The sequence below is a fragment of the Streptopelia decaocto genome (genome assembly GCF_964273445.1).
Source record: "Streptopelia decaocto genome assembly, chromosome: Z".
Taxonomy (NCBI): domain Eukaryota; kingdom Metazoa; phylum Chordata; class Aves; order Columbiformes; family Columbidae; genus Streptopelia; species Streptopelia decaocto.
The window spans coordinates 53,776,445-53,798,401 of record NC_138657.1 but is presented as its reverse complement, the minus strand read 5'-3'; the positions used below and the strand labels follow the sequence as shown (position 1 = coordinate 53,798,401).

At 35.9% G+C, this 21,957-nt stretch overlaps 1 protein-coding gene across 2 annotated transcripts in view; it reads right to left on the bottom strand.

The window, feature by feature from the left end:
* LOC309451565 (3',5'-cyclic-AMP phosphodiesterase 4D-like) overlaps window positions 1–21,957 on the bottom strand; it is a 201,513-nt gene that overhangs the window by 90,814 nt on the left and 88,742 nt on the right. The gene's annotated exons all lie outside the window — the stretch shown is intronic.

The window sequence follows — 21,957 nt, the reverse complement described above, 5'->3', positions numbered from 1 at the left end:
TAAAATCTCCTAATGGAGAATCAATCATGCCAGTAACATTACAGGGATGGCTTATTTCCCCCATGGGCAGGAGCATCACTGCTGCAACTCATATGGGTACAAAAAACATTTTCCTAGGTTTAAGCATCATAGTTGAGGCTAAGCTAGCATAGTTTTGCTAGCACAACATACTGTTTTAAAATGACTAAGTTTTTGAGAATCTCTCTGCCAAAACAGAAAATGAACTCTTAAATGTCAGTATGATACTAAGAGCAAATATATTCACACAGATATACATACATTCAGGTGTAATTTCCTGCCCCCACAGGAGAACATCATGACCTGTGCCAGATCTAAAAGTCTAGTTTTCCTTCCTAAGAAACCCACTCATCTCAATGTATGAGCAAGTCTCTAGCACAGTACTTGATCTTTTGATTTGTTTTCTAAAACTCTGCCACTTCCTTCAGATAAATAATAAATATGCATTGATTATTCATGTATTTAATTATTTATAGGCAGCATCCAGTAACAGAGAAGGAAAGCCATGTGTTGAGGAAACAGCTCATTTTTTTAATATTTAGATATAATATGTCCAAATATTGTTGTTGGCAGTTTTACAACAATGAAATCTAATTTGCAATCAAAGCTGCATAGGCTACATCTCCTCGAGGTTCTGCTGGGTGTCCTTCACGGTAACCAAGTTAGCCTCTGCCACACTATGATGGAATTATAGTTGCTTTCTCCCTACCAATTGATTTCACCAGCCTCTTTGTACTTATTCACAAATGTGAAACAAATTCTGGCATTGTTTTTATATCACTGTCCAGAGCCTATGCCCACAGTTGTATAGTTGGGCCCAGTCTGGCTGTTCTTGAGGGTAATGTTGCTTGGCTTATATATACCCTCACATTGTAATTGACAACATAGGTCAGCCATTGTGGATTACATTCATATTGGTGGCAACACAAACAAGCCCATTGGACTTGTGAGATTAAGTGGTCATCAGAAACATCGGAGAGCACAAGAGACTGATAAAGAGGAAATTTATTTTAGTAGACTGGAGTTTATTAACTCAGATTATGATGGCTTGGGATGGTGTCATCCTTTCACCCATAATGACAGTATGGCCAGGCTGCCAGAGGTGTATGAGGTTCCTACCTCTCCAAGTCTCAGAGGCATTACCATCAGCCCATGTTCAGCAGAGGCAGAGAGTAAGGAGGGGGAAGAATCACTGCCCCCAGTAGCCATGCATGGCTCAATTTTCTACACTACCATCAACACTTATCCTGGCTACCAGTGGAGATTTACCAACTGAGAGTACAGAGGATGTGAAGGTCCTGGAGAGAACCCATCATGTCCACGCTGTGGAATCCAGATAGGACAAATGTTGGGACTGATTTGATGTCTAAAGATAATGCACAGGAAGAGAAAGATCTTATTCCAGCATTCCCTGGAATCCACTGAAAGAAGCAAAAGCAATATGTGTATTGCTTCTGCACACAGGTGATAGAGTCTTTATGTGAGAAACATAAGAATCACATCGGTAGATTTGGGAGCACACAGAAAGTGAATAGTGGAGATTGTATTGAAAAAGCCCACAAGATTTTAATCAACATGTGGGATACAGTTATAGGGTTTTCTTCACAGAATTTGCATTCTTAGAAAATGATCTGATTACAAATTATTCATATACTACTCTTGCAACATATCTAAGTTTTGGGGAAAAAAAAATGAATTTTCTCTATAAGGAAATCAGCATCCACAGAAGAGTATCTTCACATTACTTTTTCTGTTTTAAATAGCTACAGGATTAAATGGACACAAAAGTAAATAAATCATTGCTTAATCCATTCCAGCAATTCTGAAAATATACACAAGAGAAAAATATATTTAGCTAATTAAACCAGTTAATGCATTTAGACAAAATTCAAAGAAGTCACATGACATATCTGCAATTATGTATGAAACCAAGGTAGAATTTTATGCTTTTAACTCAGGAAAGCAGCAGGTAGCACATTTAAAAGTAGAATAAAATACAAGAGAAAAAACAGGCTATTCATTTTTAGGAGGAAGTTTGAAGAGATTACTTCCTGTCCAATGTATATTTGATCAAAGAGACTGAAAAACATTCCCTGATCTCTATTTTTCTGAGGATGTAATACCTAGAATCATCATATGACATCACAAGAAAAGACTTCATTGTACTAGCCCAGAGGTGCTTCCAGCATCCAGGCCGGTGTAGTTTTCTATATCAGGGACATGAGTCATATAGGCAGATGCCCTATATTCAGACCTGCAAAGCTTTCCAAGTTTGAATTCAAAGTACTATGAACCTCATTCCTGTTGAACACGATAGATGTGACCAAAATATCAGCCAAAGAAATACTGCAAACCAAAGGTATTCATACTGGACCTCAAGCAGAACCATATACATACAGGTTTTTTCCATCACCTTAGTCATTAAGCCTTAATAATTAATATTTATGTAGAAACTGTTCAACACAACAAAGATGGACAAAAAGCTTAGTGACTTCAAGTTGAAGATTTTTCTGAAATTGTTTAGCTTTTAAAAAATAGTGAACAATTAAAATGCAAATGCTTCTACTGAGTTGCAAGCTCAATTGCAAAATTTTTATTTTCATGAGGAGGAGACTGAGAGACGAAAAATAAATGAAACCATCATGTTTTCCTTCTAGCTGTATATTTTCACTACTCTTTCAAGATATTTGCATGAATTGGAGATCCATTGAGTAAAACATCTAATTTTCACAAAGCAAAACACTATCATACATTTAGAAAATACTGAGAAGTTTAGGAAAATTAAAAAACCAAAAAACAAAAAAAAAACCCAAACTATTCAAAGAGAAGAAACAAAAAAAAAAACAAGAAAAAAAATATTGGCCAGATTGCTTAACCAGATTCTACAGTGAATCAGAGGATTTTAAAAGTAAATAAGAGAAGTTCGTGAAACACCTAGGACATTATTGTTGTTTCTTTGTATGTATGCTTGTCCCTCTCCTCACAGAAGAAACGTATTTTCTTTAAAAGAGCTATAGAACACTGAAAAATAATGCTTTCGACACAATATGATGGACTTTCACTCTTTCTGCTTGCCAGATAGCTTTAAATTCCTTTTTGTTTTTTTTTTTTTTCCAAAACCATTCACCAAAATTTGCACGGGCATACACTGAACTAGTCAGGAAGCTCTTATGTTATTTTAATGTTTATGCCTTGACCACAAATAACCTGGAGCATTTAATGATTGTGTACAAAAGCTGCCCATCTTCTACCAGACATTTTACAAACAGAAACTAAGGTGAAGACATTGTCTTCCATGAGGAGTTGACACTCTGCATGCCTATATGTTGTGCTTGCTCACTCTTACAATCATAGTTTAAATTGTTTACCTTACGTACTTATCTGAAACCCAAGCAAAGGGATTTTAATATACAAATGCAAAATGAAGTGATTTTGGGGAGCAGACTGCTGTCAGCTATCAACATTATGGTACTACTTATTTTACTAAGTCTGACTCTAAAGGCACTTGTGTCTGCATGAGAGCTGTATTTAATAAAATATAGCTCTAGGCTTAAGTTTTTTCTCCTTTCTTATTGCCAACAACACAAATGTTACATTTTATCATTTGGGAACATTTATGATCTAGAAAGATTTTACGAAGTGATTCAGGTTGCCAATCACTGCTTAAAATTTTTGTATAAAATGTGTAACAAGGATTCAAGATATGGCTTACTCCCTGTTACTACTCAACATTCATATGCATGAGTGAGATGAAGAACTCATAATGTTTATCTTTGACATGTCTCTATTTCATAGCAGTTCTGGGCTGATAAGGTAGCCAAAAAGCTTTCAATTAAAAAGACAGGAATAAAAGCGTATCATCAAACAGGACTAGAGCTGTCTCTCTGACCTGCTGTAAGAGACCTGACATTGCTCTGAAAAAGTATGTTGTTTACAGGTTTTAACCTCAAAGATAAGCAAAGTATGGTCCCTTTACAACAAATGAGGATTAAAATCCGAAAGGCCTGAGCTTCTCTCTGCAGTGTATGACTCATTCAGTGGCTAGGACCAATTCTGGAACACTTTAATGTTGGCTTGTTTAATTTCAGTTGGAGTTGCTGCTTAGGGACATTGTTTTTCCCCAGCACAAGAGCATACAAAAGAAAAAGCTGAAATAAAAGAGCAAAGACATTCCAATTAATCTGCTATGCCACACTGATGAATCTTTCAAAAACAACAGGCTGTGAAACACTTAGACAACTGGAGCAGAAATAAAAGAAAAGCAAGACCATGAGGAGGAAAGAGGTCCCAAAATAAGAATTCATTTAGATCCATCTTCTTCCAGAGTTCCTGTTCAATTTTTGTTCATCATTCCAATGCTAAGCAAGACACTCTACTTCTCTAGTTCTTACAACTGAGTAGGAAAAACCAGCTTTTACTGATAGACTGTTACTGAGGTATGAGAAATCTATAATTAAGAGGGACCTGTGAGAATAAATACTTGAATATTCAAGGCCAAATTTATTTCTATTATCATGCTACTTGCCATTTATTTCCTTAACTACCTGGTAAAGCATAACCAAGAAGACAGTCAAACTTTCCCAGCTTTTACCTCCTTTCATTCAAAGAAAAAAAAAAAAAATCAGTGCTCCAAAAAAAAAAAAGTCAGAGAAAAAACTTACTTTCATTATTAAACTCAAAAGCTAATAATTTCTAATTTCATTGGATTCTCCAAAGTCTAAAAACACTACTAAAAAGACAGTATTTCAGAACTACAATGGAATCCTTCCATGGAGAAATGGATTGTATACAATATTAACATCTCTGAAGAGTGCACAAAAATAACATTTAGACATGGCAAATAGACTTAATTGATTTGTGTTTTGTGGTTTAGTGCTTTTTTGGAATTTCCTCTTCTTACAATAATCTCTTCTGTTAGCATGAATAATATGTAAACAATCTCTCCAGTGGAAAAAATGGGAATTTTTATGTTGATCCAAGCAACGTGAAAACTAAATTTCATTAGAACAGACAAACACTCTTGTTGCACTTGCAGGAAAGTATTTTCAGCAATTTTCTTTAATTTTTCAAGGGGAAACAGTATTTACCATTAATCTCTTTGACAATAATGCCTCTGCAAGTATTAATCACAAATCCAGCCATCAGCTAACATGAACATTTTTAGTGTCAGCTCTTGATTGTTTTGTACCCTTTTTTTTTTTTTTTTTTGAGATACAAATTCCCAAGATGGTACTGAACAAAAGCAATACTGGAAAATCACTTTCCTATACTTTTTATCCAATAATTGAAATGCAGGTTGTAAGAACAACTGTTCAGGAAATTTTTGCAGTTTATACAAGGAGAAGCCTTCTATCTTCAGAAGTTCTTTGAGAAGGCATATGACTGTATTGATACCACACAAGTATTGATGTCAGAAAATTCTTAGGACTTACTACTAGAAATGTCATTAATCACAGCTATGTATTGAATAATGAAGATTACCCAGCAGGATGCTGGGTTTTTAACAAAAAAAAAAAAAAAAAAAAAAAAAAAAAAAAAAAAAAAAAAAGGTAAAATTACTGTAGCAGATTATGAAGCATAGGAGGAATGCAAATATATTCCTATTGCTAGATTAACTGTTTCTTTCTTTGAATAAAGTTCTAAAGTCTGGTTTTCTGCAGACAGGGAATGTGATTTTAGCAGAATACTGCATGACCTTTAGGGTGACACTAAAGCCAAATTAGTGACTTCTTTTTGTTAGTAACTTCCATCTATCCAGTGCTTATTGCAGATAAATCGCAGATAAATGCTTTAGAACAGAAAGACAGAAACGTGAAAGCTGGGGAGCTAAGTCAGGCATTGAGGAGGGTGCATAAAGAGGTAATTTTGGGTAAGAATATTTCCACTGAGTATATTTTCCTTACCACTGTATATTTGAGAAGTGCATTTATAAACTTACAGAACAATTGCTAGTAGTTTATTCATGACTTTCATGTGTCAGCACTGAGGATTCATAGCCAGGGGCTCAGGCTTATAGTCCTAGGGATTGTATCAAGACTGAACAAAACAAGATAGATCTTCCTCAAAGTATGTGCATCCCTATTACATATGTGAGTCTAACCTACCAAGCATAACCACAAGAAGAGAATGTTCACCTTTAAGGTACTGAGAAAAACCTCATCTTACTCTACAATCAGGTAACATCTTTCCTTTTTTTTTAAAAAAAAAAAAAAAAAAAAAAGTGAAACTTTTTTTTTTTTCTCATGTTAAAAACAGGTCAAAGGATGGTAGAAAATATTGGAGAGACTAAATCATGAAGTATTTTTTCTCTGGTCCTCTGTCTCTTCTGTCAGAGAGGAAATAAGAGTAGGATTAGATATCAGTGCTTTTGATAAAATAATGCTGATCAATACTTAGAGTTTTAACCAATGAACATCATCTTTCATTGCCAGGGAAGCCCTTTTCACACTGAAGTGAAATACCTGTTTGATACTGCATCAGTCTGTGTCTGGCCTGACAAAGTAGACATATCTGGGAACACTGTCTTGGCATCAAGGCCTGCCAGCCTGCATCCAAAACATTAAATTTAGCCTCAAAACCAGTATGGCAGCACATGTACCATGTACGGGTAGGGGGAGAATTGCCTGCCTGCCCTGGCTCCCAAATAGCTGCCTGAAGGAGAATCAGGGGGCTGGAGCCAAACCAGGCTGGGAAGCACCCTGTTTTAGTTCCCTTCCACCACTCACTCCCCTGCCCGGTCACTGCTCACTTACCTTTTTTTTTCTGTAGGGTACTGGGTGTAAACAGCAGGGTTTAAGGAGCCAGAGCCAAAGGAGAGCCTTGTATGGGAGATGGACAGGTTTTCCCTGAGCCAGTTGCAGCCAGCTGGTTCCATAATGCCACCAGCAGCCCTGCAAGCCCTGGGGCTCAGCCAGTCTGAGGAGGCCATGATGTCACTCCAAGGGTGGCTGGAGGTGCTGCGGGAGATGTGGCTGGAAAAAGGAGGCACTTTGCTACAAACAGTGCCCCTCTGAATGGGCTGTGGCCCATGGGCAACCTACATTGGAGCAGGGACACCTTCCTGAGGAGGCTGACATGAAAAACTCATGACAAACTGAGAACAACCCTGAGGGAGAGCTATCATTCTCCCTCAGAGGTCTCTTTCATAGCCTAAACTATCCTGGTCGGTCTAATGATTCACTCCTGAATCACTCCTGTCACTTTTCTGAACCTGCTCCATCCCACTGTACCTACAGAAGCCTCCTTCTTTCACAAACTCTTTGTATATTACATGTGGAAAACTGTGTGCATCTTGGTCCCACACACAACACAGTGAATACTACTGAGGTCAGGTGCCGCTAGCCCCAGGCTTCTGTCTGTTTTGAGAATGCTTTACTTTTAATGGAGGAGCTGACTTTAAATAGTAGCAATACACGGCAAGTTCTCAAATATGTTCATATCCACCTAGCACTGAATGGATACTGTATTTATTTTTAATAAAAGGGTACACTTTAAGACCAGAACTTCCCACACTGCTCAACATACAGGTGGTCTGAGCATGTACCTACCAGCATATCAACAGTTTCTGCATTATTTTCTGCTGTTTTCCACGTACTTCCTAACATTTCTGCTTCCTTCTTGATCTCTGAGCATCAAGCTAACATATTCATAAACTGTTTACTTTGGCCCCAAAACCTCATTTCTACACAGTAATTTTCAGTCAGAGCACACCATGCAAGATTGTTTGCCCCCTTCCCACCATGTTAATCACTTTGCATTTCATTTTAGATTTCATCATTTTATCACATTCTGCAGTTTTGGAATTTTACATAGTTGTCTTTAATGCCATGAATAGCTTAGTATAACCAAACTTCTTTTTCCAAATCATTTTTGGGATATAGAACAGCACAAAGCTCAGCTTCCTGGCAAGCTCACATTTCAGAGTTATTATAGTAATTAATCTATTTAAATCCTGGGCTCCTTTAGAACTGTTCTGTCAATTGTCTGTGTCCAGTTTACCTGTTTATTTAATAAGCTCTTCTATTATTACCTAAATCTGGGACAGATCATTTGATGTCTCTTACAAGGAGAAGAAAAGAAAGGAAAAGGAAAAAGGAAAAAGGAAAAAGGAAAAAAAAAGGAAAAAGGAAAAAAAAGGAAAAAGGAAAAAGGAAAAAGGAAAAAGGAAAAAGGAAAAAGGAAAAAGGAAAAAGGAAAAAGGAAAAAGGAAAAAGGAAAAAGGAAAAAGGAAAAAGGAAAAAGGAAAAAGGAAAAAGGAAAAAGGAAAAAGGAAAAAGAGGCTTTGCACGATCTCCTGTACTAAGGGTTTGCCAAATGTTCCTTTAATCCTAGTTATGTCCCTCCAATCTCTTTAGCTGACTTTGTGATCTGAAAGAGGATTCTTCACAGATTTTTATACCTTCATATCTTTCTTCCTATTACCCTTTTTCGGTCTTCCTCTTTGCATTTTTATTTGTAGCTTCTTCAGATATTATGTTTTCTATTTTCCTCATTTGGTCAACTTTTTGAAGGATGTTTCTTTTTCTCAAGGACTGTCTTTACGCTACTGTTTTCACCATGTCAGCTTTCTTGCACTTTCTAAAAACCTGCAAACTATATGTTCATGTTCTCCCAATTGTTTTTCTTGGGTTTCTACTAGTTGTACAAAACCAAATAGTTTATTTTTTTATAGAAGCATGTCCCTTTTCTATTTTACTGTGTCTAATAATAATGGCATTGTTTGTTCTGTCCTTTCAAATTTCATATTTGACAAAAAATTGTAACTCTACTTTTCTTCAGAGATACAAAAATTACCTGGAGGAATTAATCATTTTGAAAGGTGCTCTTTCAGAACTATCTGCCTTCTCTCACTCTTGAACTCAAAATCTCAGATGTACAACTTCTTTTTTTGGTACCTTTCTTTTTTTTTGGTACCTTTTTTTGGTTACCTTTGAGGTTCAAATAAGGTGTGTCCCTCTAAAAAGAATTCTTCTGTTGTAGAAGCATAAGTCTCTCACATTCTTGTACTATTTTCTCATGGATATGATGAAACTTTGGCCTTTTGCTTCTTCCTGCAGTTCTGCATGCAATATGGAATGCAGTTAAAGTACTACTGTAGAGATGGAGTATTACTTACACAACTTTTGAAATCTTTTTCTGGAAGTGTTCACACTTTCCCCATCTCATCATATACTCATTTGAATAAAGGATAGCAATGACACCATTTCAGAATAACACAGCCGCCTTTTCTTTTCTTTCTAGTATAACTACATCTGTTAGATTTTACTGATGCAGTTCTAGCACATAAAATTCATATTTGATACCTTAATTTAAAAATACCCTATTCTCCGAATAACATTCAGCACATGCTATCTCCTTTAAAAATATTTTAATGGCTACAAGACATCAGTAATTGTTTGCTTTCCATCTTCCTCCATGCCATGCATTCACATTATGACTTTACAGGGTGATTCAGTGTCCCCTTCTGTATGTTGGTTTTTATTTCTCTTACAGGCAGTGCTAACCTGTGCCTCACAGTATGATAATTCCTTCACATTCTATGCTTTTCTAAAACCCATCCTAATTTCCCTCCTTCTGTTCACATTTGCTACTGCATATATTTCCTATTTTTTATAGTTCAAGTTTATAAAAAATTAATCCATGCACCCCAAGCTATGCAAATTTATGCTATTTTCATTTCAGGGCATTTCCAGAGGAACAGGTCCAGCCTGAAGTGGTAGTAAGGCACTCAAACTAAGAATTTGGCTCTGTGTCAAAACATATAACACACTGCATGCAAATGACTGTTTAGAGAGCTGAGTGATCCAACTGACAAACCCTTGAAACTTGCTATGCAAGGCTAACAGTTGTACCATTTAAGGCAGGTGTTTGTGAGTATGAATTCTTCATACAGGTGAGAGCTGGGAACAGATAAAGATTTTTGTAAAAAGCTAGAAATAAAACCTTGAAGTACAGTAATTTTCTACTTCATAGTGTACAGTGGAAGCGATGGAGTAAAATCAAAGATGGCAAATCTAAGTGTAAATTGAGAGAACAGCCTCATTGGCTATGACTTTAATACTATTTTGTCTAATAGCAAAACGCATAGTTAGGAGATCTTGTACACTAGACAGTTAGGAGACCTTGTACACTAGACGGACTCTTGAACATGTTTGCTCCAGAGAAATCTCCTTGTTTATATTCCTGTCATATGCCAATGATGGTCAAGACCAAATTGCTAAACCCTATTTTGTCTACCCTAAACATAAAAAATATTAGTGACAAGGGTCTTGGCTTCCACAAAATAACATCCACAGCTATCTTTTGGTGGACTTACATTATTTAATTAAATTATACCAGAAGTGAAAAGCACAGTACTCTGAAATGACTTGAGGTGACTGAAAATGAGCTGTCCCAAGGCTTCACAAACCTGAATTTGAAAGAAATTAGACAGATTAGACTGAGAAGATGTATAAAAATATAAGTTTACATACTTCTTCCTTCAGCTGAATTTAACTGAAGGAGATTGGAACTAAAAATCAATTTGTTTAAACTGCTGTTTAGTATTTTATACATATGCAACAGTTTTAATAGACATACTAGATTTTTATTATATAACAAATTTAATTCATTTTTTATTGTGTTTAGAGTCTGTCAGTGGAAGACAGCTTCCTTATGGAAGAAAAGGTAATACGATCTGAAAGAGATACAGAAGAATCTTCACAGTGTATCTAACATATAATTTTCTGAATAAGCAAGTGATCCATTTGCTACAGAAAAAAAAGGATTTAGGTTAGAAGTATTCAGATGAAGTAAAAAAGAAAAGAAAAAAAGTCTGGCATTTTGGATTTTTCTACCTTTTTATACCCAGCTGGACAGCAGCTTTCACAGACACAGTTAGCACTGGCTTCGTGATATCTTTTAACATCTGCAGTGCTGCAGATAAGATTTCTCCTAGCTGAAGACACACTCCAGGACAAGCATTTGATTTTGCACACAGACATCTAAAACTTTATCACTGCAGTCCCAGGAAAGGCTGAAACCCCTTTTATTTGATTGGATTTTTCTCCTTCTTTTCTGGCAGAAGAAGGGGAGCATTTGAGAAACATACAGAGGACTAAATTTTGCAGTGTTTCTTAATTAAAAATCCTGGCTACTTTTTTTTGGAGTTTTGACTCTTGGAAGAAAATGAAGACAATTCCATGTATAAGGTACACCAAAATAATCACATAAGGCATCAGAAGTCAAAGCCATAACAGAAATTAAAGAAAAAAAGAGGCCCACAATTTGCCTACTTGTTATTGAAGAAGGAAGGAACATCAAAAAAATGGCATGCTGTGTTAATCTGCACGACAACTTCAAGGTTCTTAATTTCAGCATTGAAAAAATCTTCTTAACTGCAAGTTACATTCCCAGACTTCCAATACAGTACATGTTAAGAAAATTAAAAATGTGATCTGCCACTAAGCAGCCACATCAAACTACAGTGAATTTGAAAGATAATGCATCTTCCAGCCAGAAAAACCTTTCCTGAACTTTGGATTAACACAGGGGGTGACACCTCCTCTCAAACAGAAATGCCTGTGGTCTTTTCTAGTTATCTCCATTATTTAGAAAGTCTAAGTGCTCTCAGAGCTCTGGGAGATGCTCTGGGCTGAGCCTCACTCCCCTGCCCACTTTCGAAGAAGGCCTTGAATACTCATCTTCCAGTTCACAAGGGAGTACACTGTGTAAAGTTGTGATACATTTTATGGATTCTGAGGGGGATGTCTCTTCTGGAGCTGCACAAATTGCTATATTCAAGTGTATAAAGGAGAAGAAAATTAATGTTCTGCCTTTAGTGTCCCCCATTGCTTTCTGCTTATGTTTTAAATTAGACCAGACTCAGTGACAATATCAAGGAACAACCAAAGAATAGCAGTTAGTCAATCTAATGTTCCAAATAACAGGATACTATGTACTCTAGATAAATTCTAAGTCTGAAGTAACTTAGTCTTATCCTGTTGAACCTTCAATGAGAAAAATAAATTCCCTTAAATCTTCTGCAAGGGAAGAATATGCATTGTAATTTTTAGAAAGAAACTGACACTCAGCATGTGTACCCACACCGGCTTACTGCACAAGAATTTGTTCACCAGCTCAAAATCATATAATGATTATTAGCTTAATCCCCACAGACAAAATACCAGAGAAACACTCCATGAGAAAATCTAGCCAAACTCTTCAGTGGTGCGTGTTTATGGTACACTACACCAGCAGCAGTTTCACAGACAATGATACTTACGAAATTTAGATACCTTTGCAGATACCATCAGGGAATAGAAAATTTGAGGATCCACATTTCATGCCTAAGCATTTATATACAGACCCTGTTTCAAGAGTAGTGAGACCTGGCATTTACATATTGCTGGCTTAAACTTCTTCCCCAGATTTGGCAGTAAAGATACAGCTAAATTGTTTCTGTGGAAAGTTCAAAAAACTGTTAGGAAGAGTGGAACAAGGCAAGGAGTATGGGATAAATGCAAATAACAGAATGCAGTCAGAACAAACTTAGTGCAATTACTAATAAGTATATATATGTGATGGTGCTGATATTTCTGTAAGTTTTCTGATTATGTTCCCATTTGAGCTGTGGCTACAGCAATAACTGGGGTTATCACACGCTGACTGCCTGGCCTGGCCCACCGAGCCAGGGCCTTACCAGCCAGTATAAACCTGCTGCACTGTGTGGCTGGCAAACAAAGAACTCCTCATTCAGTGTGTCCTTGACACTTCAGAAGTGTGCATTTTTTCCAGATGATAGAAATAGCATGAGTTTATCTTAGTATGTTCTTTAGTTTTATGATGAATCTGAAATACCGCAGGAACTGTACATAAGAAATGAAAGCATATCTGTGGGTGAAGTTTCCAAAACTGCATCATTTGCTGGCTGGATAAAGCAATAATAGGAAATCATGACAACAAATCTACATCAGGCACTAAACTAAGCACATACAGTGCCAATAATCAGATATTTAGAAAGCAAATAAGGTTAATTGCACATTTTTAACATTATTCATTAGATGTCTGTTGCTCAGCACTGGATGAAATCATCCTGGTACAATTACAAAACTGAACTTTAAGTCCGTAAGTCTAGGTTTTCATATCAATTTCTAGATTGCTCTTTTATATTCAAAGAATAATCTTAGGTTTTGGTTCTTCTGCAATTAGCATTAGTAAGATTTGCTTCTCTTTCTTTAAATTTCTCCTTAAACATCAAGCTCTGTCTCAAAGACTGTGTTACAAACCACTGTTACAGTAATCATTATACAAATAGTGCACTAAAAATTCTGCTTTCTGAACAGTCTTTATTTCAGGCAATAAAACATCATGGTCTTACAGAAACATTCTGTTTCCTTATTTTTTCCACTACCTAGCAATAAATTGTCAGCCCAGACAATGTAACCAGGATCTACAGTTTGGTTTTGGTTTTGTTGTTGTTGTTGTTTGATTGTTTTGGGTTGATTGGTTGGTTGTTTTCTAAAAAAAAAAAAATTGGACTGCCAAGTTAACCAGTAGAATCCACAGTTTTAACAACAATTTAAAAAAAAAAAAAATCTATTTTTGAATCCTACCACTTTAGTTTTTTGAGAGCTCAGTCTGGAAACAGTTGTGAGGCATGTCATATTTTTACATGTTTTCATATATAGATATACACACACACATTTGCCTATGGAAAAACACACACATTTTGCTATATTTATGATGAGTGGGAGACAGAATTCTGAAATGCAAACACAGATCTCAGGCTATTTAATTAGAATGTGACTAAGATAATTTGTGTGACTGTGACTTCATGAAGCACTGAAAAAGCGGCCATAAAAAACAGCAATACTTATACCCAAAAGGGATTTAACTCACAGCTCAAGCAAAACACATGAAGATGAGAAAGCATCTGATACCATATAATCCAGAAGAAAATCCTTTCCCAACTGAATAAGAGAATCTGCATTGATCAGAACTTCTGAATGGATAATTATGTACCATTAGATTGATAAGCCTGGAAACCAATGACTGCTTGAAATCCTTTCAGTATACTACTTCTGTCACAAAACACACAGTTTATGTGGCATACTCACTTTAACAGTCCAGACAAAAATATTCATAATATGTCTATTTCTTCCTACGTCATAAAGTCACTATGTTCATGAGTTAAAGGCAAAAGCAATAGAAATTACCAAAACAGCACTTCTGGAGTATTAGAAATGTTGAATATGAACCCTTACAAATTGGCTAGGAGAAGGTTTTTCTATGTTTCTTTCTTTCCTTCTCCTCAAAACATACATACCCATGCTCCAAACAGACATTAGAAACAAGGTATGTGTTATATTATGGGCAGATATTATTGGAAACCAGAAAACTAATACTGTCTTGACAACTTACAATAAAATTAGAAGTTTGGGGCTTTTTTGGTCTGCTTTCTTCCCAAGTCATCATCAGTTCAAGAAATGGCTTAAGTAGTAAACTTTAATTCAATCCTAATACGTAAAATAAATAAATAAATAAACAAACAAATAAATAAAAACAAAAAACCCCTCAAACATACACAAGGATAAATTACAATGGAAGGGAAACATTCTGTAACTGCTGTAATTTACAGACAGATTTTAAATTACACATGCATACTTTAATCCAAGAAAAGCATTCCTTCAAACATTATAAATATTTCTGACCTTTAAATTTAAAGTATATGAATATGTATATCTTGCTACAGAGGCAACCAAATTACATAGAAAAGCTCACAGTAAAGTGTCTTCAACATTGTCAAGCACGTTTAATGCAGAGGATAATTTTTCCCAAATGTAAATACCATGTGTCCATCCCTACCTAGTGCTCTGCCTTCTTCTCAAGTGCAACATCAGGCCACACTGCAACATTCCTATGTGATGTTTGACATTTTGGGGACAACAGATATAGCTTCATTTATTTTCATGTTGCCATTCACTAAACCTACTCTAGGTGTCTTTGCTGCTATTCCCATGTTTGTTGAACTGCTATAGCTAGTTTTTCCTAAACTTGCCTTTCAAGAAATTTATTCTAACAACTTGCTCACTGCACTGAAGTCTGGAGTCTGGCTTCTTGAAGTTCATTAATTTGAGGTTTTTTTGTTCTCCAACTTCCCCTTCTTTTCATTCGTGTCCAGAAATTGCCATCCATTTTCACATTCTCAGGAAAATCCCACTGCTTAGACAGTATTCATCAGAGCTGTATTTAAGCTTTATGCACTAAGAATTTATCAGGAATCTGATAGATTGCTAATATTTTCTTATATTCCTTCCCTGAAAGATTTCTGGGAACTCCTTCCTATTGCAGTATGCAATGCTTTGATTCAGTCCATAGTTGCTCGCAGAAAACACTGTCTACCTGTCCTTCTAATTTTGCTGGCATGCTGGGCACCAACACAATAGTGCCTTTGTTTTTTTTCCTCCTTTAAATATTATCTATGGAATTTCATCAGATCCCATTCCTTCTGCATTCTGAATATCAGACCAAGCATACACATCTTTGCTTTACAGAGCAACATTGGTCTTCCTTCTTCTCTGTCCCTATTTTTATAGCAATATTCCAGTCAAACAAGTTATTCCACAAGACACTGTTATGTCAATTAATTTGTAATATCAATGTGTATTATGACTTTTGGCTCCTCTTGCGTTTTTCTCATTCTTCCTGTATTAACATGCACGCTGACTAAAAGGAAAAAGCAAACAGGCAAAGACAGACAAGAATATAACAAGTGAACAAAGGCTTTAGTGATAAGATTTCACTAATTTTCCTTTGAGTACTGAAGATTTTTTTAAGGAGACTCCGAAAGTCCATTTTATCACCCAGCTTGTTCAATTTCCCTTTGCTCCATAGTAAACTCCTGTCTGGGACCTATCAAAGCATCCTTTCCACATCTGGCTTACAACTGTGTAAGAGTATAAGCTCCTAGAACTGCTAAATTTTAATGACAGCTGGAAACTGTCATTCAAAATCAAGTTTTTTCGAAGGGGATGTTCTCATATCTGCACAATTGAATGACACTAGAAAGATCTATATTTGCATTTATGTTCAGCCCATGCTGCAAAGAACAGTATAGATAAATTAATGATTTCTGAGGAACTAGAAACAAACAGAAAAAAGTTCTTTGCACCTTCTCATGGATCCACAGGTTAGAATCAGTTAAACATGTCGATCCTTTGCTGAGATTCAACAAACCAAAAGTATATGATCAAGTCAAAGACATCGCTCTACTATGTACAGTGCACGATTAACAAAGGAAGCAAAACCAAAACATCGTTATTTCATTGCCAATATTTTCTCTTAGTGGATCTTCAGGGATTCTGTAGCGTAGGAGTTAGAAATGTGATCAGATACAAAGTACAGCAAGTGCTACTGCAGGTAGAACACAAGGTGGTTGAAAAAATCAGAAAAATACCTTATGATTTAACACATCAGGGGAAAGTGGGAAAAAATGTTTCTTTCCTCCTTCTCTCACAAAAACTATTAAGACTCCTTGAATACATACTGCAACGCTTATCTGAAATGCCACTTCTCAGAAACTGTAAGAGTGTTAATAAATGCTTTGATGATACATTTAATGACTGTAATGTTTCAAACCATTTCTATTTGCAAACTGAGGTTACCATATTTGCATGGAGGGAACAAAAATTAATAGTTTGTATCACTGAAGAAAAAGAAAACCTTTACAAGAGCATAAGATATTTTTTTCCTCTGATGCAGTCCCAGGTGTTCTTGAGGGAAGGAGAGGTGAGAAATCCCCTTTTTCTAGCTCATCAGAAATAAGTAAAACTCAGTACCTTTCCTTAGAGATCTAACTTTCTACTATGAAAAGGGCTTAGAAACACTTTTCACCCCTCTGTGCTTAGTTCAGGACCACATCACAAATGCTACTTTGTTATGTCCATTATCTTTTTCTAACCCCATGTGTTGCTGCCTTCCGCTTTTTCTTAAGAGTACAGGCCCTTTTACCTCTTTAGCAGTCAAAGTAATTTTTCAGCTTCCAGAACCCATCTTTGGCTGAGTCTGCAGGCAGATCTGTTAAGGCAGTGACCTCCACTGAATAAGGTGGTTCTCTGTCCCTTCACTGTGTGGGAGGTCAGCTGCTATACCAAGGACACTAAACAGTTACTGCTCATAGCAGAAATCCTGCTGGAGATTCATTCCCCTTGTGTTTTCAGGCATATTTTAAAAAGTTTTTTTGATGGTTTTGTTTCTCTCCTCCCACAGAATGTGTTCAGATGAGCTTCCCCCCAAAGATAGGCATGTTATAGATGAGAATATGTTTCCTTTTTTCAAGTCCTTGTCCTAAACTTTACATATCTGAGCATGATAGCACAATCAAAAAAGATTTAAAAGATACATAAACAGACATGTTTTGGGAGTAAAAGTAAACCCACTCCAGATTTACAAGTGTGAAAATCCATTTTAAAAACAAACAAACAAACAAATAACCACCCCAAACAAACCCAAACATCAAAACATCCACCCACACACCCTGCAGATGCTGCTTCAAAGGTAAAATACAACTCAAACCCAATCCTATTTAGACTTTCTGCATGGCTTCCCTTTATTTTTAGCCCTTGTGTTATACTTCTTCTGTTTTACATCACAAAAGATATTTGAGTTTGAAATCAAGATGTTTGTCACCATAGAGTTGGTCTAATCAGGCCAGCCTCTCCACTGCATACCAACAACTTCTTTCAGGCATCACTAACTGGTCTGGAAACAATAACAGCATCATGGTCAAAGAATTATGGCCAGAGCTCAGGCAAGAAGCAAGACCAGAAATCACTCACAGCTGGATTCTTACAAATGCAAATCTCATTCAAAAAAAAAATAAAAGGAAAGAAAAAAAAATGCAGATGTATATCTTCCTAGAGTACTATATAGCTCATTTATACCACAGCCTGATCATTATGATTGTGTCTTTATCCTAATTGAGAAAAATGTGTGTTGCATCCAATCCACAGCCAGCTTTGGTCCTCACATTGACTGCCTGAAGAAGTTTTAAGTAGTTTATTTAAATAAATGTATTTAAATTCAGGTAATTAATCTATTTTCACATGATTAATGACAACTAGCAGTTTAAACGGAGATCTACTAAGGTCAGCTGGAAATGGAGTTTAGCTAAGCTAAGGAATCAAGAGCATCTATACAGAAGTTGCTCAGATTTTCTGACCGGCTTTAATTATTAATTTACGTCTGTCTGTACGCAAGGCCTTTACCTAGGAACCTATGTATCACCAGCCAAAGGAAACGCCAGCCAAAATTACTTTCTCAAGGACACTTACAGGCAGAGGTTATATTGATTGTTACCATCATGAGGCTGAACAGCCAACTATTCCACTGCACATGTGAGATGGCGTTAAAGTTTCTGACAACGAGAAAGCCAAGGTATGGGAAGAGTGTTTGTCACAGAGGCAGACACAGACTCACAGAGTAACTGGAAACTGTTTTGCAGCCTACAGATCACAGTATCACAGTATGTTTGGGATTCTAGCTGCAGGAGTCGAGTAGAATTCACAAAGGTCTGAGACAGGTAAGTAGTGGCCAGTTCCTAATCTGAGGCAAAGTAAAACAAATGGCCTTGAGTCAGCACTGAAAGCTACACCAGTTTTTTAACTTTGCCCTGAAAGGAGTAGGAGCTGTTCCTGTCTTACTGCTTACCACAGCTAGTGGTGTAGTAACCAAAACAAATGGAGGAATCTAGAGGCTGACATTTAGCTGTATTCTGCGTGTTAGGGTAATGCATAGAAGAGATGAGGAATGCCAATTATAAATAGGGTTAGCATGAAAACTTTTGCATAATGTTATTTATCCACATGGGGGTTTTTTGTTTGGTTGGTTTGGGTTTTTTTGGTGGAGCGTGTCTGTAACTAAACAAGCACATACTGCGGTCAAAATTTAAAAGTACAAGGATCTTGACATCAAGTTAAAAGTCCAAGTAACCCAATCTTTTGGTTTTATCAGTGGCAAACACCAGATGCCCATGGAAGAACAGAAAAGCACAATAAGAGCATAGATGATATTTTCCATGCAAAATCTCACAGACTCCAGTGATTTCCAATACAGGGACACCATGAGCCAAACCAACGTCCTCCTATTCAATTGCCTTTGATACATTTGTTTATCCTGAATTAAGTCACCTGCATCCTGTACAAACTGCATCAGCCAGAAAACTACTTTCAGATACATTCCTGCTTTCACATGAATATATTTAAACTTCAAAGAAACATTAAGCATAGGTACTGGTATAGGTCACTTTTTATGTTCCAAGTTAGAAGCATTTATTTTGCTATAGTTTATATCACTTTACAGCACACAGATATATACAACATATATATAATTAATTTCAATTTATAGATTCTAAAAATAACTGTTACATTTCAATTGCAAAGACTTTGCGTCTACTGAAGAAAGAAAACAAAATTATATATATTATATATGTACTTATATTTCAAATTTATATCAAAAACTGTCTAGAAAAAATGGAAGGATAAACATGTAAGCTCATATCATCGTCATAGAAAAAAAAAAAAAAGTTATTTCTTGAAGGAGAACTGAAGCAATTTATTTCTATTTCTTCTTAGGTTTGCATTACCATGAGATAGAACAGAAGAGTAACTGAACATTTTGGTAAAAAGAAAAGATGCATGCTAAAGTAAATGTTGCATGAGCATTTTTCTGTAGTCAGCCAAAGATTCAGATAATCACTATTCTTTTCTACACAATTTAGACTGATAAATAAATGTCATGCTATATTGTAGGCTATTGGAATCTGAAGAGACTATACTGCAAAAATGATTTTTCTGAGGCTATAGGTAAGACAGTCTGAGTAATATAGTAAAGGGAGTAAAAGAGGTAGAATATACTGGTAATGGCAAGTCATGAATTTTGTTCAGCTGAAAGGCCTTTAGCATACATCACACACGCTCACACATTGTAAGAAAAGTGTTTATCTGACAGAGTCTATCAAAAGGAAATAGAGAAGCCTAGCTACATCTCTCAGATTGGTAAATTTCAAGTGGCCACCAAACCAAACCAAAACCAAACCAACAGTTCAGAAATTAATACTGAGGTTGTTGAACATTTCCTTGCAGCTGTAAGAGCAGACAGATCAAACCCAGAAAACAAAAAAAAACACTACAAAGTTACCAAGTGTATATGGAACTATTATGCTGACAGAAAGAGGTGAACGCACATGTAAGATCACACACACACACATACACACACAAAACAACCCTTATGGTTCTTCGCATTCTTAGTAGACCAACATAGCAGTGCAGGTCTACAAAATGCCGAGCACCTTGTGAACAAATTAAGACAACAGACCAAATTAAAAATCCAAAGGACACAATGTATCAACATTGAAGAATTACAAGAAATAAAGTTGATCTTACTAACATGAAGCAGGTCAAATCATGAGTCTTCATACTGCTCTCCTTCTTTTGCTAATAAATTTGAGCATAAATCAGTATAAGAAATTCTAACTTCGGATAAATGCCAAAATCACACTTTTATTTTAAAAAATTCTTGCTAAGTGTTAACGTGTGACCACATGACAACTCATGTCCCATAGTAGAGCAGGTTATACAGGTGATATGGGTGGCTCAATATGTTTTAAGATTAACTACTCACAGCCTTACTAAATGTCAGCAAGCAAGCAAAAACTTCTGAAGGAAACTATTTTTCATTTACCTCCAAAGAGCAGAAAATACTGCACTGTCTTAAATCTGTGCACAACAAAACCCCTTGCAAACATTAGATGTTCTTTTATTGAAAGAATATTTAGTGCCATGTAACAAAAATTTCAAAATTATTTCAGCATCAACCCTATGCACTTAACTGGAAAGTCTATCCAAGACTATAAAAATTTTATACACATGAAATCTTTCAACAGTACTCCAATATATTCCCCCTTTCTCTACCTCTAATTTAAAATGTCTTACATCTATTAAAAATTTTGTAATTAACACTGTGGTCAGGCTTGATTGCCTGCATAATCCAGACTAAATTATTGCACAGATTTAATTGTCTTTTGAATGAGAAGATGTATTCTTGAAACATCCAAGGCTGATTAAAAATGTTGCCATGATGAAGACTCCATGGCAATCTTAGCAACTATTTCTGTGATTGACTAGACTCGAATTTAAGAAAAAAATAATGTTCCTCAATCATCTGAATGTCTTTGCTTCAATGTTTAGCATTTAATCCTGTTCGTCTTCCAGTTCTCTCTAGTAAGTTTGATTGAACCCCCTTTCATGAGAAATATGAGAAATCATATTGCTTGAGCACTTTCTAATCTTTCAGCATTCTTGAACTTCGGTATCCATAACTCAACACAGCACTCCAGTAACAGTTTGCATTGCTTGCAAATTGAAAGATAAATTGAGTAGGAAGGTTATCCTAGCATTGGTCTGTTTGAAATCCAATCTTAGAGGTTATTTTGAAAAAAATAAATTCACATTGGTGCTCGTTCTCTATCATCATAGCTCACAACTGTTTAAAAAGTGCAGTAATTTTGTTATGCCATTGGCATCCACATAAAAATAGCATAAAAAAAAAAAAGAAAAGAAAAATAAGTTATATCTCTCTTTTGTGAAAATGTAGTTATATTCAAATAATCAATCAATAAGATATCACAAATGCTTGTTGACTATTCGCATTTTAGTCCATAAGGACAAGTTCAAAGTTGATATTCCCTTATGTATTTTCCCAATTTTAATTTTGGGACATCACCCTCAAGCTTAAATCATTGGCCCTGCTTTTTAGAGCTGTATAGTCAGTTACAGCAAGAGTCCAAATGCTGCAAATAAGTAAATAAAGGATCAGACTTGAATTGTTTTAGTATGAAAATCTTACAGCACTGAGAAATTACTTTATAGGCAGACTTGTCTTATATTTCACTTCTCAAAGAAA